Source organism: Propithecus coquereli, unplaced genomic scaffold (assembly GCF_000956105.1).
Source record: "Propithecus coquereli isolate 6110/MARCELLA unplaced genomic scaffold, Pcoq_1.0 Scaffold94, whole genome shotgun sequence".
Taxonomy (NCBI): Eukaryota; Metazoa; Chordata; class Mammalia; order Primates; family Indriidae; genus Propithecus; species Propithecus coquereli.
The window spans coordinates 5,648,880-5,675,723 of record NW_012155729.1 but is presented as its reverse complement, the minus strand read 5'-3'; the positions used below and the strand labels follow the sequence as shown (position 1 = coordinate 5,675,723).

General features: G+C 40.2%; 1 protein-coding gene across 2 annotated transcripts in view; it reads left to right on the top strand.

Annotated features, from left to right (window-relative positions):
• The window catches only part of ESRRG (estrogen-related receptor gamma), a 562,217-nt gene that overhangs the window by 133,059 nt on the left and 402,314 nt on the right, over positions 1-26,844 (top strand). For both annotated transcript variants that reach the window (XM_012664914.1, XM_012664915.1), the window contains exon 2: positions 737-828. The gene's annotated coding sequence lies outside the window, so the exon portion shown is untranslated. The remainder of the gene's footprint in view (positions 1-736; positions 829-26,844) is intronic.

Sequence of the window (26,844 nt, the reverse complement as noted above, 5' to 3'; positions counted from 1 at the left end):
GTTGCTCCCAATGGTCAGTTTTATATGAGGGTAAAGACAGGAGAAGTATTAAGTTAAATCATAGCATTGCTGTTTTTATAGGTCAAAATTGGTAGAATATCAGCCACTTCATGAAATTCAACCCAATAGCATCCTTTGATAGACATCTACCTAAAACAGCATTAGTGCATGTTTGGTGAAAACCTACTGTGGAGTTATTCTTAAAACAGAAGCTTCAAGTTTTCCCGATGAGAAAAGCTACTTCTCTATCTACTCCCCTTTGTCTTTTCTGGGAGAAATTAGAAAAAAGCCCTCATATTTAGAGAAATGTATATATTTTGAGATTAATATGAAATAAGTATAAGCAGAAAGTCCCTTGGTCTTGCAAAAAATTTTTTCTTAAAGTTATAAATGGATGTTATAATGGAAAATGCTTTGAAACCCTAACCAGAGCATTCACTATAAATAAAAGAGCAGCGGAAGATTAATAAATCTGATAAAGCTGAGAAGGAAGAAAACTTAAAATAAGAAATGAGGACTGTACCTTCGTCGGAGTGTTAATACAGCCCCAAGTATATATATAGGAAAATCAAAGACTTGCTAAAGGCAGAGCATACTAAGTCATAGCTATTAATGTGTGCTTAACTCTATTGCCCGGGAGATTTTATTAAATGCAGCGGCCAAGAAAATTGACCTTACCTTTTTTTTTTTTTTCTTTTTTGGGTTGGATCCTTGCTCACGTCACATAAATGAATAGAGCTGACAATTTACTGGTTCATCAATGAAACAATATTAAATTATGAAGATGTAAGGAAAAAATCCTACACTAACATTGTTGCAGTTTGAAAGGTAAGCTTTTCCCTACAAGATTAGGAGATATTAATGTTCTTTTAAAATCTACATAACATAATGCCATGTGATACACATTAGAGGGTTAAACGGCATTTTGACATCTTTGGCTATTAGTGTGATACTGGCAAGTATTTTGTTAGTAATGTAAAAATGTTTTCCTCATTCTGTCTTTTAAAATGCAAAAACAACGTTTTTGATGCTTTTAAAGGGTTTTATTTTGTGGGATATTCTGAAACATTGGACTTTCCTGAGTATGTGTTGCTCTGATTGTGCGGTTCCTTTTGAAGGGTTTGCCCTTGTTTTACTGATTCACTACATTTACTAGTAGCCTGTGGTTGTCAGGGTCAGACTGCTTCTTAATTCCTGTCTTTTGGTGATGCGTAAGAAATAAACTATTACTTTTCTTTATGTCTTGTCCTGTGCTTAAGATAGGAAGCCTGCTCTTTCTAATCTGTCTTCTGTGAGCTTACAGAAGGTTCTTGGTATGCCATCAGTCACCAATTGAATACCCAGTTCTTTCCAGGGATATCTAGAGGTTGAGTCTACTTCGCTCCAATTGTGAAGGAAAACTACGTCATACCTACTTTCCCAGGTTTACCATACATTACTCAATTGCTCTCCTACATCCAGGTCCTTCTCTTGGATCCATGAACCCTGTTGTAATGACTGTCATATGAGGATCATAGGGTGGAGGGCTTCTTTGGGTGGACCGTGTCAGTGCTTCTATCATACTCTCACATGGATTTGTAACTCGGGAAGGAGAAGAGTCCCACTGCCTCCTCTAAGGCAGGTCAGTGACTCATTGGTTGCCCTGAGTACCTACAGTGTCCAGCGCAGGATAAGTGTGCAGGAATCCGGCACAGAGTAGGTGTGCAGGAATCCGTGCATACTCACTGCCATGATGCTTCTCAACCATGCTTGCTACTGAACCTTCCGGAGTAAGTCAGATTTCTGAACAGCATTCAGCATATTCCTGCTTTCATGTGGAAAATGGCACTTTAGAAGTTGAATTACCTTTCTTCATGGCACCCGAGTTGCTTAATTTGCAAACAGACAATAATTTAGGCAGTGGGAGAATACGTTTCCATGCTTGAAGTGGATTGGAATGAATTTGGTGTTCTCTCTGTTCCTTCAGTTCAAACTATCATAAAATGGAGTTTGGGCCCCAAATCATTCAGTTACAGGGTTCTGGGATATCATCTGTTGGTTTGTATAGCATCAGTTTAACTTTAAATATTGGTGGTACTAAATCTACTTCCTATAGACTACAGGTGTGTCCTGCTTTAAGAAAACTTGGCTGTGCTTCAAATTCGTGCTTACTATGCCATTGTGTGAAGGGGCAATTATTTGCACACTGAAAATAGCTTGGCTTTATAAAATAATTTATCACAAGATTCCTTTAAATAACCAACTCTCTTAGCGCATTTAAAATATGATTTGATTTGAAAAATCAATGGCTCCTCACTCAACTTTTCAAGAACACATCTGCTTTGTAATGTGAGGCAGGTAAAGGGAGGACATCAAGCAACAAAGAATGAGGGTCTTAAGTGAGCTGAATAGGAATTAATTTTAATTTAGAAAAGAATTTGCTTTTCTAGAGTTTCCCAGGGAAAACACCTTCACCTTTATCACCTCCAGAGTACATAAGAAAAAAAAAAAAAATAAGCAAGTCCAATTGCAGTTTGGAAAAGGTAAATCTATTTCTTTGGTGGGTCACATTCTGCATTATGCATGTGCGTAAAAGTGAGGTTTGCTTTGATCCTGACTATAAAAAGTTTATTTTTAAACTCAGACTGGGCAGGAATCCAGCAATGCTCTTTCCCCTGCAACACATCCTGGGTTTCAGGTCCCCAGCCCCTGCGGAATGCAACTAAGCAGCAGGAAGCAGTTGAAAAGTGTAGACACTTGATGGGTGCTGAGGTTTTCCTACCCCCTTCCTCCCCTCCATTTTTGAAATTCAAATTGAATGCAATTTTCAGCTCATTTGAGCCAGAATATACTGTTGCTGAGCTTCAGTGGCTCTTAAATTCAAACTCACAGGAGAAAACAGATATCATCTGTCACAGAGGGTGGGAGACAGAATACTCCCTGCATTTTATTCATGGGAGGCAGAGCTCTAGTAACTAATTCAAACCTTTCTGACTAATTGACTAATCATTCACCAGCAAACTTATCAACAATCAATGAAACCTTTAGGACAGCCATCTTAGGAAGTCTGGGAGTAGTTACCCCCTCTGTTTGAAAAAAACAATTGCTCAAGTCTATTTTTGTATGGTTGGTATTTTAATACCTTTTTGGCAAACTGAGACAGAATATCAGGGCAATCTTTTTTCTGCCCTTCCTGACTATTTTTATTGTTTCCATCCTTAATGTCTTTGTCAATGCTACTTATTTATGACAGAGAATTAGCAGAAAGCTTACAGCTGGCTAAGTGGTGCCAAAATTTTGAGTTTTTAAAAAATTTTTATTTTATTAAACAGACTGCCTGAAAAATTATCCTTCTTTCTTGGGGCAAATGCAAGTAACCATTAAAAGGGAGAGACCTGCTTATACAGTTCTTGAGAGTGCAAGTGTAGCTTGAGAATTCCTCTGAGTAAATTTCTGCCAGTTTATTGGGGGTATGTGCCCAGGGGATGCAAATAGATTTGAACAAATGATAATCTGAAATTCCTTCTCTGATTTCAGAAAGGATGCGATGTGGCAATTTTGATTCTGAAATGTAGGTTATATGATGGATCACCGATGTTTATCTTTGACTGTTTTAGTATAAGCCAAAATTTCCATGGGAATGTGATGGCCATTAGCTTTCTCTTGCTGTTTTTCTTTTCTTTTTTCTTGAAGGCCATGTGAGAGAAGTTAATTATGATGTTATTTCAAAGTAAGTAGGAGTTAAGCAATTTGATGTCTAAATACCATTATTTTTAATGAAGTTAGTTCATAGCCATCATGCTTGAAGTTAAAATTGTTTTACAGTAAGTATGTAATCTGACCATGTGTATTTATACTTGCGTGTGTGTGTGTGTGTGTGTGTGTGTGTGTGTTTACACATCCCCAAGGTCTCTAAGAATGTGACAGCAGGAGCCTACAAACAGTCATTTTCACATTAATAAAGTCATCAACCACTTTTTTTTCTTAATGGTAATGTGCTTGTAAATTACATCCCTGGTAAAAGACATTTATTTCATAGCCTTTATAAGAACGACACCCCAACATGTTTTCTCACTATTACACTTCAGCACAATTAGCACAGCTGTATTGTTGTTTCTTTGACATATGCAACAAGAAACCTAAACGCTACTGTGAAATTGTGATTTATAATAAGAAATGTATGTTTGGTCTCTGCCCTGGTTCCTGACCACAGGGCTCCTAATCCCTTGGAATATCCTGTGTAATAGGAGTGTCTTATGTTCTAATGAGGTACTCTCTGTGGGCTTCTGGATAAGGGCTGGTCACCAGAAAGACCAAGTCATGATTAGAAGGTTGGAACTTTCAGCCCCACTTCCCATCCTCCAGGAAGCGGAGAGAAGCTGAGGCTGAGTTAATAATCGATCACACCTACATGATGAAACCTCCATAAAAATCCCCGAACCACCGGATTCAGAGAGCTTCCAAGTTACTGAACACGATGAGGTCCTGGGAATGTGTTGTGCGTGGAGAGGGCATGGAAGCTCGGCATCCCTTCCCACATACCTTGCCGTATGCATCTCTGCATCTGGCTGTTCATCTGTATGCTTTGTAATATCCTTTATTGACATAATAAACCAGTAAAAGTAAGTAAGTAAGTATATCCCTGAGTTCTGTGAGCGGCTCTAGCAAATTAATCAAACCCAGGAAGGTATTGTGGAAACGTACAATTTGTAGCCAAATCAGACAGAAATTATGAGTGGCCTCCAACTTTCAATTGGTGTCTGAAGTGGGAGGCAGTGTTGTGGGACTGAGCCCTTCACCTGTGGGATCTGATGCTATCTTCAGGTAAACAGTGTTGGAATTGAGTTTAATTATAGGACACCCAGTTGGTGACCACTGCAGAAAACAACAACAACGACGACAACAAACTCACACATCTGAACGTAGAAGTGTTCTGTGTTGAGTGTGAGAGTAGGAAAAAGTTTGGTTTTTCCCATTATTACACCTACATTGACAAGGAATCCGTGTTTTTAGCTAATTATTAAATGAATTAATAGAGTTTTAGTTTTTCTATTAAAATGTCTTATCTTTTCAATTTATAAGTAGTTATTGAGTGTTTACTGTGAGCCAGACATTCATTGTGCTAAGATTTGTAATATTTAAGATAGTGGTTCTCTAACGTAAGTGAGGCAGACATTGAAGATGAAATATCAAATGTGTCTCAAATATACACTTTCCCAATCCTTTTCCTCAGTTGATAACCCCTGGTATAAAACAAATATAATCTAATTTGCAGTTGGGAGAAAAGATGATACTCGAAAAAAATCAGTGACAAGGATAATAAAATTTGTAGACTGAGGTGCTAGATGTATAGTATTCTCCAAAAATGCTAACAAAATTAGGTAAGGGAAGAACCATGTGGGTTCCCATTACCTATAGCGAGATCTGTCCTAACTTGGCAGTTAAGCTCTCCACAGCATTGTACCATCACCCGCTTCCAGTTTCCATTCTTCCCTCTAAAAAGCACAACCACTGTGGGACCTTGTATGTTCCACCTACATGCTTCCCATTTGCAGTTCTTCTATTTAAATCTGGATGTTGACATGTATGTTGGTACCATTCAAGACTCATCCTGAAACAACAACATGTATGCTATATTCCTTTGTGTTCTTAACTAGATTAAAATTTCTGGAAGGACAAGAACTATGTCATATACTTCTTGGCAGTTCTCAGGTCTTTAACACAGTGAAGGCTCATCCTCCACAGCAAAACCTGCAGGACCAAACTCATCTCTAGAATCAGACCCATGGACAGCAGAGGCAGGGGCAGAGAGGATGTTCACAGAACACATAGTTAGAAGGTAAAGTCATTCTTTGAAAATCAGGGTTTGGAGCTTGAGGAGAGAGTAATTCTAAATAAACCTCAGAAGGAAGTAACCACAGGACTGCCTAGGGGAGGAATAAATGAATCCACTGGTCTTCATGGTGGAGGGCACAGCTGGAGTTAGCACAAATTGGTAATAAGCCATGTTTACATCTTCCTTTGCACTTGGGGACCAAAGAGCAATATGGATACAGAAGAGACTGAGGATATCTGGAGCAAAAGCAAAAGGAAAGTGGTTAGAAGAGAGATTAAAGATGCAAGAGAAACGGAAAGATGTGTGTGAAAAAGAGAAGCAAGTCAGAGAAACATTCTTCAGAGGGGACGTGAATCAGAAAGGAAGATTACATAATAAACTTGGCAGCATGTCCATGAGGCGAGGACAGTGGTGAGGGTGTCCTCCTGCACTCAGAGGGGAAAGACATCCAGTGAAACCAGGTGGTGCCTCATAACTTGGATGAGGGAAGAGTGATATGGTATGGGTGTTGGGGGTGCTCTGTGGGGGGTGGAAATCAGAAACAGTTTTCGTGAGGACATTGGGAGAACAATGGCATAAAGGTGAGGTGCTTGTGCTTGGAAAGGGATTACAGCTGTAGCATCTTTCTGGTTGAACAGCATCGTAAAGCAGGAAGGGACCCGGGGGATCTGGTCCAATGTTCTTATTTGGGCTTTAGGACAAAAAGTCTAAAAGGCTGAATGTCATCTCCCAGACCCTCCGTGGTCTACTCTCTGCCCACCTTTCAGACCCGATCACATGCTTCTCTGCTCTCCTAAACCCCAGCCAAGCCAAACTACTTGTGATACTTGAAGCCACACATTCTTTCTCAGTCAAACTTACCAGTGTCTCTGGCTGGAATATTCTTCCATATACCCCTTGTCTGTTTTGCCTAGCTCCTGTTCAAATTGCAGGTCTCAGCTGAAAAACACTTGTTCCAAGCATGACCTCCCCTCCACACACACACGAGGTCAGGTCTTTCTTACGTGCTTCCAGACGTTCATTTCCTATTTCTTAACTTTTACGGGACATGTCTTGTCGTCCCTTTCCTCTTCTAGATCATAAGTGCTACTGAGTCCCATCCATCCTCTATAATAGTACCGTCCCTGTCTCAGAGTAGCTGCCCAATAAACATCTCTTAAGTAAATTATGGAACGAAAGAAGAAACATAAATTTAAGTGACAAAGGTTCACCACCTATTGTTGACAGAGCCTGACATGCTTCCTCCAAAATGATCAGACTTGATTCAGATGTGACTTGAACTTTCACATGCAGATTTGGGGGTACCAGTGTGGATTTTTCCAGTATTTTTTTTTATTGTGGTAAGAAAATTTACCACTTTAAACGTTTCTATGTGTCCAGTCCAATGGCATTAAGTACATTCATGTTGTTGTGCACTGTGCGTCTTAGACCTTTTTCATCATCTCAGTTGAAACTCTGTTCTTATTAAACAATAACTCCCCATTTCCCTCTCTCCCCAGCCCCTAGCACCCGCCATTTTACTTTCTGTCTCTATGGATTTGACCATCCTAGATACCTCATATAAGTGGAATCATGTAGTATTTGTCCTTTTGTGTCTGGCTTATTTCACTCAGCCTTGTATCTTCAAGGTTTATCCATGATGTAGCATGTGTCAGACTCCTACTCCTTTTTAAGGCTGAATAATATTCCATTGTATGTATATACCACATTTTGTTCTTCCATTCATTTGTTAAGGACATTCGAGTTGTTTTCACAGGATACCATTGTTCAAATCCTAAAATACACAATCCACCACTGTAAGCTAGAAACTCGGAAGGTGGTCGGTGCTCTGTGGCTAGTAGATTTGAACAGGAGAGGAAAGGGTAGATTTAGGAATCAATGATACATTTGGCAAAGTCATCAAAAGTGTCCAGGAACAGGGAGACTTTGACAGGAGGAAGAGGAAACCATTCCAGTTGGGCCATGGCAGCCTTGACATGAAGAAGGCAACGAAGATGGGTGCCATGAACTTCAAATGATAGTAAATACGGAGAAGGAATGTTGAGAGACACTCATTTTTTCTATTCCCTTGTTATGGAAATGAAGGAGTGGGATGCATGAGAAGGGGCAGAAAAAAAGCAAGACATCGTCCGAGAGGAGACACTGTGGAAAGAGGTGAGAAACAGTGGAGGCTACAGGGGGCTTTGGCCACAGCCTCACACTCACAGGCGTTCCACAGGGCACGGGGGAGAGAGGTAATGGCAGAGGAAGAGCCAGTCAAATCTTAATTCAAAGCCATTCTGCAAACTTCCTGCACGAAGAGCCTTCAGCACTACAATCCCAGTGACTGTCTACTCTCTAGGAAATGACAATATGGAGAAAGAGATTCCACAGCCACCATTAGACACCAGTCCCTCATGTTCAAGACTTTCTTCTTTCCAACTAGACTAGTTTGGGCTCTTTTCTTCTTCTTGTCTTTTCAGTAGCTGGAAAAGAATGCCTGAAATTCACCCCATGAAAATCCCTCACGTGCCTGAATTCTTTCTCAGTTAAAGATCAGAAGTGGATTAAACTCTTTTCCCTTAACAACTTCTTAGCTACAGTTTTCTAAGCCTTTAATGCCCTTTGAATTGTCTGCTCTAAGTTCTGCTGGGTTAAAGTACACCAGCAGGAATAGCCAGATTTGGTTGTGTCCTGTGGGAAGCTAGTGTTCTCCTGAGTGATCCGGTAGCCGGGTCCCAAGGCGCCGGTGTCCAGCGTGGCACGGGCCCTGCCTGGGCATGAAAGGGCACCATATTTCTGAGAGCAGCACGCCGAGAGGGGCCCACCGCGAGCCATACCCATAAAGCTCAACCTCGGAGCCTAGAGGCAGAGCAAGTAACTTTCCAAGATATTGCTGGCCCTGAGATTGTGTTACCTTTTGGGAAGTATTATTTTTTTTTTCTTTCTACCTCAGAAGTTCCCCACGTTGGCCCATTTCAAGTTGCCTCTGATCTTTAACTGCTGCTCCTCAGCCCCTTGAATCCATCCTCAGGGAGATTCTCGCTGGCTGGTCGCTTTGCAGAGCTCCTTCAGGCCAAGAAAGCCTCCCTCACTTTGTTTCTGCTTAACCCTTGCCCTTCAGGGTGGTGGAGGCCTTCTTTGGGCTGCCTCCCTTGTAGTCTGTTATTACTTGCAGGTGATTAGCAGGTGGCTTCTAAGCAAAAAGGAACATTGCCCCAGGCACCGCACTCCCATAGGCTCTTGCCATTTTGCTACAAAAGAGAAAAATCGAGCCTTTGAAGAGGGTCTATGCACTATTCATGTACTTAGAAAGAGAGGAGTGTCCATAAAATTTCAGGAACAGTATCAGATTTTACTCAGTTATCAGACGGCAGAACTACTGGGTTATGGTTCAGATTGCTTTCGGAATTAAAAAGAAGCAGTTGCCATTTCTAAGCACCTGGTCTTTTAGTAAAAGCCTATTTGAGGATTTCTCTCTAGACACTAATCCCCCAACAAGTTGTATTCCAGTGAGACAGAGTGTCCATGAAATATAGTAATTGGGGCTGCGTTGAGCTATTCTTCTTGCAGGGGGAGCTGGCTTCGTGACAGCAGGCTGCATTCGGCAGTCAGCATTCCGCCCTGCACTCCGGCTACTCATTTCACCAGATGAAAGCTGCCTTCTCTACCTCAATCCTCCAGGCTTTTTTGTCACCTACACTGCTGGCTTCAGATCCCCCAGGGGAAATATTATATGCTTCTTTCAACATCTTGAGCTACTATCCCCAGCAATAAGTGAAACATTATACATTTTTCTTTGTATCTCTAAACTGTTGCTGCAAGTGCAATGTCCCTCAGACCAAAAAAAAAGGAACCAGTTCATTTTCCTGAGTTTTAAAGTGGCTAGTGTCTCTCTCATTATTTTTAGCTGAAAAATAAAATTTAAAAAATTAGTCTAACTTCTTCCCCTCCCTCCTCTGCCAAATAAACGTTACTGAACCATTAGGTCTTTGCATTCAGTGGACTCACATTTCATGTGTAAGAGCCACATGAACATACCACGGCATAATTTTTTTCCATGGGTGTTTTTTTTTTTCAGTTTTCCTGGGAGGGAAGCTGGTTAAGCTGACATACCTGGTTGTGCAGCAGACTAGGCCAGAGAACAAACCCCTTGTCTCCTCAGGTTCTTTGGCTCTGGACATAATTTTTTACTCAGTTATGAACGTGCAGTGTGTCCCTTAGAGCACCTGGCCAGGTGCATCTATTCCGGTGTTTCCCAGATGTGTCCTGACCTGCTGAAGCAGGACCTCCAGGGGAGGGGCCTGGAACTTTGTATTTGTAACAAGTGCCTGAGGTGTATCTTTGGGTCCAGCACGTCTGGGAAACACTGGTCCATTCATTCTGGCTTTTTCCTAGCAGAGGTGGACCGGATTCAGGGTTACCTGAGCGGATGTGGAGCAGTTTGTGTGGCCTTTTCCTCTTACTTGGGTCAGATTGTTTCGTCCTGAGGGGCTCAGGAACATTGAACGGCAGGCCGACTTTGAACAAACCAGAAAAAGAGGGAGCCTGTTAAAACAAAACAAACCAAACCAAACCAAAAAACCCTCCACCATTAATAACAACAACGAAACATTCAGGGGCGTGTTCTCCTTTATTTGGGAATAACCTTAGAAGGTATAAAGTTGAAATAGTCCTCAGGGCAGCTGCTGCTGTCTTGCTTGTCTCAACATGTTTTATATGACAACAATAATAAAGGCTGTTTAGCCACCCTGTTTAAGTCACAAAACCAAGTGGAGTCTTTGTTTCCCTGCATGAGAACTGCCTGTGGTTCCCATTGCCTGGTAAGGTGGCTCAGTAAAGTGACCTGTTTCAGTGACCTGGAAATCGTGTTGAGTATAATCCTCTAGATAGTGGTAGATGACAGAGAAGAAAACCAGGAAGCTTTGGGGTGTGCTGGGGAGAGCTGCTGGGTGTGCCTATGTGTAAGGAAGACAGTACACTTTTATTATCATTTGGATAAGGCAGGCTGGAGACTGAGGAGCAGTTGCAAACAGTATCTTGGGTACATAAAGGAGTTTCAGATTTTCTCACCTCACCGATGTGGCTTCCCTGTCTGCCCACGTCACATTTGTGCCCTGCCATAAATAAATCCAAGCTGGGGCTGCAAACTATATCAACAACAACAAGAAGCCATGCCATTAGCCTTTTTCGTATTTCCAGTACTCTTTGCATTGCCATGGTAACAATAGTTTTAATTATGGAGAGGCAAAATGATAACTTGTAGATCAGATGTGGCTCACTTTTCCCTGTGGACAAAACTCTGATTTGAGAGAGGCTTTGTAGGTGGATTTTCCTTCTAGGCTGGATTTTATTATCTGCTCTAGCAGACAGCTCTTTTGCTTATGGAATGAAGCAGAAGAAGCTGAAGCTCTGGCTGACGGGGCTGCTGGACATAGGTCCTCGTGGAGATGAACTGGATCTTTTTGTCTGGGAGGCAGCCCGATGCACTCATCACTCGTGCATTTAAGAACCACGCGAGCCCTTGCTCTCGAGGGCTGCTTTTGGCTTCCCCTTTCAACCCGTGGAAATCTGCATGTTGGGATGGTGACTTGCATGAAGTATCATCTGGTAATCATCCTTGACAACATTCAGGATTATGCTGGGGGGACAAACAAGTAATTCCATCGCAGTAGCAGTCATGAAAATGCACAAATCACAGCAGCTTTCCAATCAGAGCTATAGAGGGTAAAATGTGGGAGAGAAAACGTCTTCCTGTCTGTTCCCTGCCCTTTATTTCTGGATCTGCTTGCTCACACCTTGAATTTCCCTTCAGGTTTGGAGAGGTACCACACCATATCTAAATATTTCTGGGCTCCCTCATTTTGAAAGCTCTTGCAAGGCTAAATAATCTTCCCCTTAGGTAAACATAAATCATTGTCTACCTTCTTTGCTCCTTGAGTAGACCTTTTGATACATCCATTAATTACGGCACTGCCTGGTGGCACAGTGATGGCTGAGTCACTGCTGTGAGCATCTTCCTTGGAACGCCCCCCATTTCTGACACTGAGCCCTAAAATCCAATTCACTGTTAAAGAGGCCCTTCTTGTTTGCAATGGACAGCCAGATGGTAGCAAGTGAAAGAAATATGCCTGAAAAATGCAGCAGTGTGAGGTGCAGGAGGGAGGGCTGGAGAAAGAGGGGACATGGAATATTGATGGAATGATGCTATCCTTACAACACACAGCAACTGCTCCTAACCTCTGGCAACCCCTGGGCTAAGATCCTGATCCTCTGCTCAGTAGATTTGCTGACTCCACCAACAAACAGTCCAGTTAATCACAATCCCAGCTTTTGAAGGCCAGAATGCCCATGCAGAACTGTTTAGTAATAGGCACCATGGTTCTGATTTCTAATCCTTTCCCACATTATTTAAAAAAAAAAAAAAAAAACAAACAGAAAAAGTCCCAGTTTTTGGTAAATCTTGCTTAACTAATGACACAGTCTCTGTGTTTGTTTTGTTTCCATATTCAGGAAGCTTTGCAGCTATGATTTTGATTTTGGAGTTTAGGCATGTTAATTAAGCCTTTGTATGAAAGCAGAGGGGTTCTGTTTCTTGTTTGTTAGTTTAATAAGATTTTGTGTTAAGAATGGCACTGAGAATCTGTCAGAATTAGCTTGGCTGCATATGTGTAGCTCAGTGCTTTGAGACCCTTGAAATGTCTGTTTTTAGGACATCAGCAGGGGGCTAATGAAAAGGCTTTGTTGATTTTAACGAATTGCAAGCCACTGTAGCCAAAATAAATATAATCTGCTTTTTGGATTAGTTGTCACAGATGATTTTACCTACTAACAGTGATTAAAGAACCCGAGTGGACCAGAAGCATAGCTGCTCTCTGGTGACTCTTGCTAAAATAGCAATAAACAGAAGTAAATAAAGACTTAGGGCATTAGTTATCTTTAATAAACAGTGACACCAAATATACAGTGTGCAGGCGTAAAGGGGTGGGAGTGGAGGCTTAGGGAAGATCAGGGTGTCAAATACCTGTATGGCGTACAACAGTGTGGCTCTTGTTGCCACAAAAAGCATGCAATTGTTTAAAAAAGAACAAAAAAACAAAAAACTAAAGTGCTCTCTGGTAATGTTCATGTGTTGTAGTCATTCCTCATTAGGAAATGGTTAGAATACTCAGAACTATCTCCTCATTTCCCAGCTCCCTCTCCAAAGCCAATCCAATTCATTGCCATTCCGCTCTCATCTTCCCTCGGACTCTGGGACCAAAGTTGAAATCCTGCAACTATAGGATTAGAGTATGAAAATGACAGAAGTGTTAATTACTTGTGTAATTATTAACCTTCTTGCTGCAGTAATTCTACCCAGTTAATGAACAGGCGACCAACACTGTATCCTTCCCTGTATTTTCCTACTCTGATGAAAAGAATGACTTGCCCTAACCGGCAAACCTGATCCTCAGATTTCCCCAGGAAAGTCTCAGGCTGGTTTTCCCTCATTACTGCTTAACTGCAACCCAAAGAAAGAAAGGTGGGGGCTGAGAAACCCTCTTAAGGCAGGGACTGGGAGTGCCCACTGAAAGATGCCTTTAGTAGGCAGAAGAATTATCAGATGGGATAAGCTACAGTTTTTCCTATTATTTTTAATTTTATCAAATGTTTTAAATAATTCTGTGGATACTTCATGTCTCATGACAAAGCAGGTGACAAACAGAGCTTTCCTTAGCATCTTTTCCCCCTGGAGGGTAGGTATTATTGTGTTTGTTTACAGATGCAGAAACTGGTGTGCCCAGGGCCCAGGCGTGAGTCATGCAGGGACCCAGCCGTAGAACTGCACCTTTTCCTTCCCGGTGGTAACCCAGGTGTTAGTTCCACTGCTCACTGGCCCACAGCAGCACATGCCCACCCACAATTGCAAAGATTATCATCTTACCTGTAGTAATACACCTTCAAGAGCTAATAGCTGTCATTTATTAAGATTTAACATGTGCCATGCTTTACAGATAGTACGCCATTTGATACCTTCTAATAAACATATTCATCCCATAAATATTTACTGAGCCATCCCAAGTACCACGCTCTGCTTTAGAGATACAACAGGGAATGAAACGGATACGAATTCCTGCCATCCTGAAGTTTTTGTTCCAGTGAAGTGAGTTAAGACAATAAACACAATAAAGGAAAACACAATCATTATGTTAGAGGTGGTAAGTGCTATGGAGAGAAAGCAGGAGAGTAGAGAGAGAGGTGCCATTTTCAATAATGTAAGTGGAAGAGCCCCACTGAGCAGGTGATATTGGGCTGAGACTTGAGCAGCCACATGGGTATCTGGGGAAGAGCGCAAAGTGAGGAAGTGTAAGGGTCCTCAGAAAGGACTGTGCCTGGAGTGCTTGGGAGCAGCAGGCAGGTCAGCAGCTAGGAAGAATGGGGGAGGGCAGAATTAATAAGAGGTCAAGTCTGTAGGAGTTTGCAGCCCATGGTCAGGAGTTTGTCCTTTACTCTTTGGAAAATGGCAAGTCCCTGGGAAATTTTAGGCAGAGGAGTGACATGATTTCTCTTACGTTTCACAGCCTAAGAGGTAGGTATCATTATCCTTATGCCACTGATGGAACATGAGGGAGTGCAGAGTGTACTTAAAAAAAGCCACCATGTGACTAACAGGCAGGGAGGGTGAGGTCTTGCTCCTCAACACGACTACTACTCTCTGCCACCTGGTGAAAGAGCCATCTGGTATCTACGTGATGTCTTTCTTACCATCAAATGGGAAAAATCTTGCCAACTTTGTTTTTTAGGTGAGACCCTGAAGATCTGGCTCCAGGGTCATGTAGTATAACTGGACCATTCAGGATACCATTTGCATCCTTGAGTTCAGCTTCCAAAGGAGACAGCAGAGTATAATGAAATCTGTAATCTGGGTGAAACTGCTCAAGGTCACGTTTGCAGGCAGTGTTGGATCTGGGATTTAAATCTAGTTCTGCTGCCCAGCTCAGAACCTCTTGCCTCACTCACAGCATCAAGATTCTTCTACGGCACTGATAACTTGCGACACTAAGATATTCAACATGTGCAGGAAGTGAGATGCCCGTAATAGTGACCTTTTCGTGCAGTGCCTTCCCTTATCCTCCTCCCCCACGCACCAGGACGGATCCTCGGGAAGATGTGCAATTATCTATTGGGTCGTGTTGAAACCATATGGCTAGAAAAGGTAGCAAAGTAATAAGTGACACAGCTTTGCACGGAAGTAGTCATTCAGGAACTGTCCTTAGATTTCATTTATCTTCAGGAATTTCTTTTCCAGATTCTATAAACCACCACGACATGATATAGGTCTCATTGTACATCCGTAATGGTCTATTCTGTCTTGTTTCTTTCATGGTGAACTTGAAAGCTAAACAGGTGTCATTAAATATTCTCACCTGATTCTTAAAATGAATGTGAAAAGCCATGCCCAAGCAGGCAAATACAGGCACACAACTGTACATTTGGATAAATGTACAGACGCACACACACTGACACTCACACACAACCAGAGTTCCCTGTTTTCTAGGTCTTCTCTGCAGTTCTGACCTATGTTGATTATCTTGATCAACTTTATTTGAAAGATTTAAATCATTTTGCTCTCTTTTGTGAGGAAAGAGCCATGCCTTGCTGGGGTTGATACCAGGTGCTGGACATACCTTTTTAGAGAAGATTTTACATCTAAAATCTTTAGAATTTCAATGGCCTAAATAAACAATAGTTCTGTAGTGCGAGCACAGTGTGGCTATTTTCCTTCTCTAAATAACCTTGCATTTCGACCTGGTATTTTCCACTAATGAAGCACTGCTGCTTGAATGACTGATATACAACTTCATCTTGCTGCCTGCAAGTTTCTCTCCAGTATATTTCTAAAGTTCTCCTCTGCTGTAGTTGTATCTTTTTGTAGAGCTTATGTGGCATCTGCCACCATTTCCCTGAATAACCTAACAAGATGCCAGTGATACTCCATCTTAGACTTATTAGAATAAAATTTAATACAGGTGCTCTGTTCATTTTCCATGGAAGTCTTACTTCAGTGTCTGGCATTTTGAAATAAAAGGAAGTAATTATCTTGTTATACTATCATATACTGACAGGTGGGACGGACCTGAGCAAAAGCTTGGTTCTGCTTAAAATTCAAATTAACACCCAGGTCAGCTCTGTGGTGGTACAGAAACATGATATTTCTCCTCCATGTAAGACTATTCGGGTGTGGAATGTGAGTTGCTCTTGTCTGATTTCTAGAGAAGGAGCCCAGCTAGAGTGATAGCCTGTTTGTTTTTTCCTTAAGAGAAAAATAAAAAGAATATATTCTGTTTGAATAAGTTGTTGAAGAAGCAAACTTTGTTTACTAGAAAACATGGTTAACCTAGAATCAGAGTTATACTGGTTGGTGTTCAAATTTCAGAGCTGTTTTTCAGCCCAAGCTTGAGTATTCTAGCTGTGTGATTAGTCTCCTGGCCAAAGCCCTTGAAATTTGATGTTTCTTAGTTCAAAACCTAAGTGGTATTCCTAAAATCATAACATTTGGACAAATTGAATGTAAAAGTATCAATGCCATGTAGATGGCATTTTCTCAATGAAGAGACAGACTAGTATCCTTTGCTCAGTACGTGACTTAGAATTAGCAAACCCTTGGCTCTAGGAACCAGAGCAGGTAAGCACGTGAGGCCTCACATTTTGATCTCCGAAGTTATGGCAAGGTATTTTCCTATGGTTTCTTTAGTGGCTATATATAAATATTTATTTGAGAAGAAATATGAAATGGGAACATTAGAGAAGAAAGTGAATTTATACTCCCTGTATATTTGAAACTGGGATGAAAATATTTAACAGCTAATACCAGATATTTAAGTATTATCACTGGTACTGTTTGTAGTTTATAAAACATTATATTACTAATCTGATATTCGTAAGTCTGCGGTGCCGGTGGTGTAGGTATCATTATCCTCATTTTATAAATTAGAAATTCAAGTTCAGAGTTTAGTTGATATGTCTATGGTCACAAATCTTACTCTGGTTTTCAGATTTCTAATTTCAAATATAGGGCTTTTTAAATTATATATCATTGACTTTTATAGACTTTTATTTTTAGCTAACATTATGTTTTATTGTAAATTTTTAAATTATAATTCAAAGTACAATGAGTTTATCACAGAAATTTGAGTTATAGAGAGGTCTCATTAGATTATCATCTTTTTCTTTGAATTCTCATAGTGAAAAAGTCAAATAATAATAAAGACAAGGAAAAAGACCAGAAGAATATTTGATGAAGTTTGAAAATCAAGATGAAGAGAGCATATAGTATTTCTATGTAGAGAAGCTTGCACTGTCTAGAACTATAGAGAAGAAAATATGCACTTTTTTTACCCTTACAAATAGGTGACAAATAGCAGACTCATTTTTTTCCCACCAATTTATAGAGTCGAGACACAATGAGATGACGGAATCAGCAAGGTGTTCCTTTGAAAGAACCAGTCACATACTGGATTTCCAAATTCTCTGTGTAAATATAGCTGATTACATTCATTAGTACATTTAAAATAAAGAGTAAGAGAATTTGGCGTATTTAAAATAACCTTAAAAGCCTATATCTGAAAACAGGAATTTTCCCAGGAGTAAACAAAATTAACTGTCCCAGAAGCTGCTGTTTGGAACAGAATTACAAATGCCTTTGTAGATTTTAAATTTGGCAAAACATGTTCCAGTGTCATTTAAAAATAACAACTTCAATGCTGAAATAAAAAAAAAGGGGGGGGCAAGGGCAACATATGTAACCTAAACATCTGTACCCCCATAATATGCTGAAATAAAAAAAAAAAATAACAACTTTAAAGGGCTCATAAATAAAGACATAAAAGGCATTTTGACATTTAATACAAAAACAGCATTTTGATGAACTGGGTAAAAATGAATCATAGACATATGGATTACATATTTCTTATAGTGTGCCTGAGTTTTAAAATTGAGGCAGTGGAAATCTGGCAAAATATTTTTGGGGAATTTGCTATATATACTATATTTAAAAAGAGGTGAAGATGAACTCCAGACTGCTATGATTGCTCATGACATTGAATTTAATAACTTCTAATTTGTGGATAAGAAATTCTTATGAAATAGCTCCATCTGTCCACGTGTTGTGGAAGTGAGTGGTTGGAGACGGTGTATACCAATTCATTTAATCACATAATCAATCAACAAACATGTGTTATCAGGTGTTTGCTGAATGCCAGGCTCTGTACTAGGCACTGGGATGGCTTCTAAGACAGCTAACAAGAACCATGGACTCTGCTTTTATGGGAGGGGTATAAAGTGTTGGGAAGGGACTCACAAATTTCCAGGTACTAGAAATTCCAAGTACTTCGGGATACATAAAAGAGACTTACAGAGTATTTACTGTGTGCCAGTCACTGTGCTAACCACATTACATTATCATGTTTCATTGTTAGATCTCTGTAAAATAGGGAATATTATTTTTCCCTTTTAATAGATGAGAAAACTGACATTACATCAAAGTGTATAGATTCAGTGATTTGTTTCGTGGTAGTGGTAGTTGGCTACATTGGTGGCTCCCAGCGAACCATGTCTTCTACATCCACTCTCCTGTGTAGTCACTACCCCTTGAATCTGAGCTGGCCCTGAGATTTGATTTAACCAATAGATGGTGGCAGAAATGATACTGTTTCAGTTCCAGACCAAAATGTTAAGTAGGCCTGGCAGCTTTCACTTTGTAGTCTTGAAAGCCCGGAGTTACCTAGTAAAAAGTCTAGTTACCCTGCTGGAGAGACCATGTGCTGAGGTCCTGTAGTGAGAGACACAGGGAAAGAGAGAGACCCCGAGATTACTATGGTGGGGAGGGAGAAAAAGAGAGATAAAGAAAGATAGATTGATCCAGCTAGTCCCTCATCCCAGCCGAACCCACTTCCGAGCCACCCATGCAGCCACGTGAGTGACCTCTACGTGCATGCAGCCACGTGAGTGACCTCCAGTAAGAGCAACAGAAGAACAGTCCAGCTGAGCCCAGCTCAGTTTGTAGCCTCATGAATAAATACAGTGGTGGTTGTTGATAGCCATGGAGTTTTGGATGGTTATTTACATAGCAAAAGAAGACCAAAGCAGTGGTTGAGTAAGATTTAAACCAGGGTCACTCTGACTCTAATGTGTATTTTTTCTCACTGTCTTTGCTCATGAGATGGGGGTGGAGAGTCGAGGAACGGAATCCAGTAATATCTGAACACTTCTCAAAATGGTCTGCCTCTGACATGCATGAATTCTGAAAAAGAAAAAGAAGACGTTTTCCTTTGTACTTTAGAGGAAAAGAAAAACATACCAGTGGTGTTGGACCCATCCCCAGGGCTTTCTTGCTGTGTGTACTTTGCCGGGCTATATCAGAAAGAACATGAGCAGGTGTCCAAAAATCCTCATTTCTGGTCCTCTTCCTGGGCAAATGCCATGCAAATGTTTGTATTGAGTTTATTTAGAATTATCAAACTAATAACTGATGCTAATGAATGACTGATGCTAATGAATGACTCTCTTTCACTTGGGAGTTTTTAAAGTGAACACTGACAGGAACTTTTAAAAGTACACAAGTGCAACACACACATACACATGGGGAGTGTGATTCACGGTGACATGAAACAAATGGTGATCAAAAGATATGAAACGGGGGCAGCGTGCAGCGGTCAGGGAGAGCCGAGGGTCCCTGGCTGATAACACAGGGGAACACTTGAAAGCATAATTTCCTGGCAAGTCCACGTTTGAAGTGATGTCATCTTTTTTATTCTCTCAACTCAATTGCTTCTCTGAAGCTCATTCTTTCCATTCTGATGAGGAGCAAAGATGTTACATCAAAGGTTAATGCTTGAATTGGGGCTGAAAGGGAAAGGGGGTGGGCACATGTACACACACACATACACACACAGTGGTAGAGAAAGAGAATCACAAATGACTAAAAGTTCTTAAAAGTATGATGTAAAGGACAATAGCCATCTTCCTCCCCTGACGAATAGTTCACAAGGTTTCCTAGAGTTTGGACGTGAACTGTCGCGCTGCATACCAAGGAGGGTACTGCCCCTGGCTGTTTCCTTTGGAAGCGTGTGGGGTAGTGTGTGTGTGAAGAGGGATATTATGATACCATCAGCACTCCTAGTCCACACAGAAAGCTCCTGATTTTTTGAAATAGCCGTGACTGGGTTCTTTTCTCAGAATTACTCAGGTATGACTTAATGGTGGTCTTTTTCCATTCCTCCTTTGGAAACTCTTTCTAGCAGATGTGCTCCTGCATCCTGCGTTTGTGGTACCATGACAGCGATTTACATTTCTCTTTGTCATCAAATGCACATTTCCAGGTTTTTTTTTTTTTTTTTTTTTTAAAGCTATATTGGCTGTCTGGGGTTGGAGGATTGACTGACTTTTGTACTAGTGCAATCTGCATGTTGAAAGGGCACTTTTCTCCCTCCTTCCTCTCTGCCCCTTCTGCAACCTCCTTAAGGATAGTAGAATGTGTGATTGTTTTCTGCAAAGGTTTTCTAAGTTGTAGAAATTTTTATTTTTTATATCAGCATATTCTGGGGGTACAAATGTTTAGGTTACGTATATTGCCTTTGCCTCACCCGAGTCAGAACTTCAAGCGTGTCCAACCCTCAGACAGTGCACACCACACCCATTAGGTGTGAATATACCCATCCCCTCCTCCCTCCTCCCACCTGCCCGACACCAGATGAATGTTATTACTATATGTGCACATAAGTGTTGATCAGTTAATATCAATTTGATGGTGAGTACATGTGGTGCTTGTTTTTCCATTCTTGTGATACTTCATTTAGTAAAATGGGCTCCATCCGTATCCAGGATAATACAAGAGGTGCTAGATCACCATTGTTTTTTGTGGCTGTGTAGAACTCCATGGTATATACATATACCACATTTTATTAATCCACTCATTTATTGATGGGCACTTGGGTTGTTTCCACATCTTTGCAATTGTGAATTGTGCTGCTATAAACATTCTAGTGCAGTTGTCTTTTTTATAGAATGTCTTTTGTTCCTTTGGGTAGATGCCCAGTAATGGGATTGCTGGATCAAATGGTAGTTCTACTTGTAGCATTTTGAGGTATCTCCATATTACTTTCCATAGAAGTTGTACTAGTTTTCAGTCCCACCAGCAGTGTATGAGTGTTCCTATCTCTCCGCATCCACGCCAACATTTATTGTTTTGGGACTTTTTGATAAAGGCCGTTCTCACTGGAGTTAAGTGATATCTCATTGTGGTTTTTTTTTTTTTTTTTTTTTTTTTGAGACAGAGTCTCACTCTGTTGCCCTGGCTAGAGTGAGTGCCGTGGCGTCAGCCTAGCTCACAGCAACCTCAAACTTCTGGGCTCAAGTGATCCTACTGCCCCAGCCTCCCGAGTAGCTGGGACTACAGGCATGCGCCACCATGCCCGGCAAATTTTTTCTATATATTTTTAGTTGTCCAATTAATTTCTTTCTAATTTTAGTAGAGGCGGGGTCCCGCTCTTGCTCAGGCTGGTTTTGAACTCCTGAGCTCAAACAATCCGCCCACCTCGGCCTCCCAGAGAGCTAGGATTACAGGCGTGAGCCACCGCACCCGGCTCTCATTGTGGTTTTGATTTGCATTTCCCTGATGATTAGAGATGTTGAGCATTTTTTCATATGTTTGTTGGCCATTAGTCTATCTTCTTTTGAAAAGTTTCTGTTCATGTCCTTTGCCTACTTTTTAATGGAGTTGTTTGATTTTTTCTTGCTGATTTTCCTGAACTCTATATAGATTCTAGTCATCAGCCCTTTGTCGGATGTATAGCATGCAAATATTTTCTCCCATTCTGTAGGTTGTCTGTTTGCTCTCATGATTGTTTCCTTGGCTGTGCAGAAGCTTTTTAATTTGATCAGGTCCTATTTATTTATTTTTGTTGTTGCTGTGATTGCCTTTGGGGTCTTCTTCATAAATTCCTTGCCTAGGCCAATGTCTGTAAGAGTTTTTCCTACATTTTCTTCTAGAATTCTTATAGTTTCATGCCTTAGGTTTAAGTCTGTTATCCACCGTGAGTAGAAATTATTTGATCTCTTTGAACCAAAGCAAGGGATGTGAGGGATAAGGAGCAACCTGACTCTTGGGCAGCCCTTCAGAAGCAGAGTAGTGGTGACCTTGCTGCTTTATCTTCTCTGCCTTTATCAAGTAGCCATGCACAGTGGTGGGTCAGGAGCTTCCTGAGTAATCAGCCACCACAGGATGCCTACTGTACGTAGCACTGTGAGGACGTGTGGCAGTTTCCAGCAGTCACACCAAGAGAAACCAAGCAAATGGGGGAGATTCTGGCACCCCCATGTTTGCTGATGGGAATTTGAGGGAGAAATTTGGAAATCATGTCCATACTTTTGCACATGCTGGTGACTACTGCTGTTCTCCCTCCAGTTTCTTCAGCTTGTATTTGGATCTTTGAATAAAGGTCTGGGAAACGTATTTGAAAACAAATCTGCCTTATGAACATTTTCTCAGAGCCTGGGACTTCTGGATGGGGTAGGGAAAGAGGTGAAGGGTGTGTTCCCTGTTGCTTGCCTATCCGTTGAATTGTTGTGTTCTCCCACCAGGCAGTGGTTCTAGTGGCCAGTACTTGCTAGACTGCCATAGGGCACCACTGCCAGACTGTTATGTTGAGTACCAGGAACACTGGCATGGGGCACCCTTCTGGCTTGGCCAAGGAAGTATCAAGGGTTAATCTACACGAGAGCAATCCATTGGCGCTGCTAGTTAAGTGAGCTCTTTTGAAAATTGTACAATTCTGGGTTTTTTAGTAATTTCAGCTGACAATTAGACATGTTTACATAGTCAAAGCCCTTTTTCATACTGAGACATTTTACGTGAGCGCTACTTCTGAGAAAAGCTGAAAGTTTTGGAAAATTGGAGGGCCGCTAATGGCTTGAAAAATAACCTCTTAGCAACGTGTTCAAATTACAGTGGGAAAAGAATGAGGATTTTTATAAGTAACATTTTATTTCATCTGTGTAATGAAGCTCATATAATATTCAATATTAAATATGCAATACTATGCTGAGGCCAAGTAAACATATGGATATGCCGCTAATACTAATAAAAAAAAACCCCAGAATTTTCCTCTTCAGGAAACATTACAAATATTTGTTTATTAATCCTCTGTGTCAGAGCCGAGATTAGAACCCAAGCTTCTGCCTGCCAACAGATTCACTTTATCTTCTGATGATAGCAGAGCTCGTGGAAGTAGCAATACAGGAAGATAGTGTAAAGTTAAAAAAAAAAAAAAAGGAGGAAGAGACTTAATATGATTTTTAAGAACTTGAAATAGATTTTTCTTGACCAAGACCTACTGGAAAAAACTTTTCTGGTGCTTTTCATGTTGTCATTTTTGTTTGCAAATATAGTATTGTAGTTTGCTGTTATTAGTACAGAAATAAAATGCATTGATTTTTAATTTTTTCTCCTTGTCCTAATTCTTTTAGATATAACTGTGGCTCTTTCAAAGTCAGAAAGGGGTAAAAACTGTGCAACTGCTGCTTTAATTATAATGATAGCTAATTTCTCAGGCTTCCTCAAGGTTTATAATTATCATTAATAACAATGGCTTACAGCATATAGAGTTTTATACATTGTAAAATGCTTATCGCATGCACACATATCATTTTATATTCATAACCACCCTTTGAGGTAGACAGAGAAGATATTTTTATTCCCATCTTAGAAATTGGAAACAGACTTAGCATGCTTGAGAAATTGTCGAGGCCCACAGAGCGGTAAGCTTGGGAAAAGTACTGCAGTAATGCTTGGACCCAGGTCTCCTGGCTTCAAAGCCATAATCCACTGACTGTGTAGAGCAATAATGACATGTTTTTAAAAAACTCTAATAATTCAACATAATGTTATGTTACTTTTTTGGCATAATTGGAAAAATAAAGATAAACGATGAATATCTGATTGTTCTTTGGTATCCATGAAGGATTTGTTCCAGGACACCCCCACTACTGATATCAAAATCCGTGGATGCTCAAGTCTCTTATATGAAATAGTGTAGTATTTGCATATAACCTATGCACATCCTCCCATATACTTTAAATCATGTCTTAATTACTTATAATACCTACTACAATGTAAATGCTATATCGTTGTTATATTGTTTTGTTTAGGTAATAATGGCAAGGAAAAAAGTCTGTACATGTTCAGTACAGATGTCCTTTTAGCACTGAATAATATTCCATTGTTGGGATGTACCAGAATTTATTTATGCAGTCACCTACTGAAGGACATCTTGGTTGCTTCCAGGTTTTGGTAAATATGAATAAAGCTGCTTTAAACATTGTGTGCAGGTTTTTGTGTGAACATAAGTTTTCAACTTTAATGTACTTTCTTCCAAGCCTGGCTTTTTTTTTTTTTTTTGCAACTGTAAAATGACAAAAGACTTACTACATAAGATGATGTATATTGATTCAGTGAATGCTGAATAAATGTGTATAAGGTACATCATACTGAAAAATTATTCAATAAATGCTTACTACTAATAAACAGAAGCAACAGATATATAGATCTGTATTTATGTTGAAGTATATAGTTACTATGCTTAAGTACTTGCTTCTTAATGTAGACATGCCTACAGTCTCACAGTTTTCTTAATAGTGATCTTTGTAATTCATCTTTTTCAGGGCTCAATTCTTATCAGTATGCATAGGTGAGTTTTTAATAAAGTAACAATCCTATTATGGAGTGCTTCACTTCACACATTTGGTTTGCGTCAGGTCAATAGAGTCTCCGTACAGTCTATGATGTATAATGCACCTCACCATAACAAGGAAAGCATTGTCCGCCCCATTTCCTGACATCAAGAGTATAATAGCCTTCTGTCAAACTTGTTCAATGGTGTCCTATTTATTAGAAATGCCAAATTTTCATCCTCTGTCCAGTCCTGTGACTTGCGCTGAATTAATGTGAATTGCTTTTGTAAGGTCAAGGCCTCTGTGACAATACACTGAAAGTTTCAAGGAAGGTGGTGATGATGGATTTTTCTTTAATTCATTGGAGTGCTTATAATAAAACTAATGAATGGAAAGGACTGAACATTTTCAATTAGCTGCATATAGTAAAATCCTAAAAATAATTAGTGGCTGAGATGGTGTGTAGTTATTTTAAAATACTGTTTCTAGTTTGTAAGGATCTTGGTTTAGTTTGCTTTGGAAGCAAGCCAGGTGGGAGAGAGAAAAACCTACAATGTGTGTGTGTGTGTGTGTGTGTGTGTGTGTGTGTGTGTGTGTGTGTGTGTGTGTTTCAGTAGAGCTTTTGCATTTTCATGTAATAATATAATAATAGATAGTAACTAATGTTTTTTTAGTGCTTTGTAATTTAACAAATTCTTCTTTTATTCATATTAACTCATTCCTCACGACAACACTGTAAAGTTATTATTATTACCGTATTTGTTTTAATGAGGAAATAGAATGTTTATGATTGAGATTACCTCTTTAAGTTTATGAAGCCAAAAAAAAAAAAATCTATTATAGGCATTGTTCTTGGTCTGGGAAGTGTTGGTTCTTTCCAACCTGGTTTTGCCTGATGGGAACTGGGTATTCTCCATAGTGTTGTGATGTGACAGCTCATACTACCAGATGATTCCTTGTCCTCTTACTTTCTTAGACAGGGGAGGGCTGCAGAGTTCTTAGTGCAAACTGGAATTTTGTGAATCTGATTGCATGTGTTCTTGATATCACTGCTTTATAGATTATGGTATTCCCATATATATTATCTTACTGGATCTTCATGGTAGCCAATGAAATATTTATTATTACCTTCATTTTAGAGATGAGGAGCTAAGGCTCAGCAAGGTCAAAGCGCTGGGCCTCATTTTCCTTATCTGTAATGTGATCTGGTTGAATGTTTCTCAGAGTTTTCACCATGTACACCAAAAGTAGAGGTCAAAGAACATGTATATGTGATTTGTGAGGATCTGGCCTAAAACAGCCAGTAGCAATCAAAACATTTGTTTTTCCAGGTCTCTGCTTCAGCTTTAGTGTGCATGTGAAATGTGCATTCTACTCCATCATGCATGTTTTAATATGAAAAAAATGATTCCCCATACCCAAATCAGAGAGTAAAATCCATGCTATGGGGAATGTTCCATGTTCTTTTTCAGGGGGTGTATACCCTGTGGCACACTGCCTTGCACCTAGGGAGTCCCTAGCAAGATTAGGAAGTCCCAAGTCCTTCCAGCTTTAATGTGTTATGTGATCTTGTGTTTTGCCCAAGATTTTACAGTTCATCTTTCTTTGTTCCATCTAATTTGTTATCTTACTTTATTTCAAGATGACTTGAGGTGACTCTCATAAAGACATATAAGACAGTCTAAAAACCTCTGAAGTCAGGATGGCAAAAAAAAAAAAACAAAAACAGGCTTTCCTAGCAAGGTTAAATTTGGGTGTGTGTTATGGGGATACACCTACACTAATGATCCTGCAAATTTGCTGGAAACAGACAATTGATTTGGCTCTAAGCTTCTTCCCTTCTCAAACATTCTCAGCCCTAAATTCTGCCTTGTCTATATAATCCACATTTAGGAAAAGCCTGGGTTATCCCCGTCCTGAAGTTCAAGGAAAATTTCTCCTTCGGGTCCACATCAGGTGGACATGCTCTGTGGTTGCAGGCCATCCTGATGAACACTCCCGTGCAAAGCGCATGCAGAGTGTTGTATGGCTGCCTACGATGGCATCCCTCAGGAAAGCTGGAGGACGTGATACCAGAACACAGTACGACTGTGGCAGGCCTGACACCTGGTCTTCTGCCCTGCAAGTCCACTGTGATTTCTGACAAGGATGTATTATACTCTTGTTTCTTTTCCATCCAAATAACATTCTGGACACAGTTGAGAGAAATTTATAACAATATTTTCAATGTAGTGTTTTTCTCATTAGGAGAGAACATGAATGAGTTGGAATTTTAACAGGGAGCCTTTTTAATAGCATTGCTTATGATTTATTATGCTTCTTGGGATTTTATTTACAGCCTT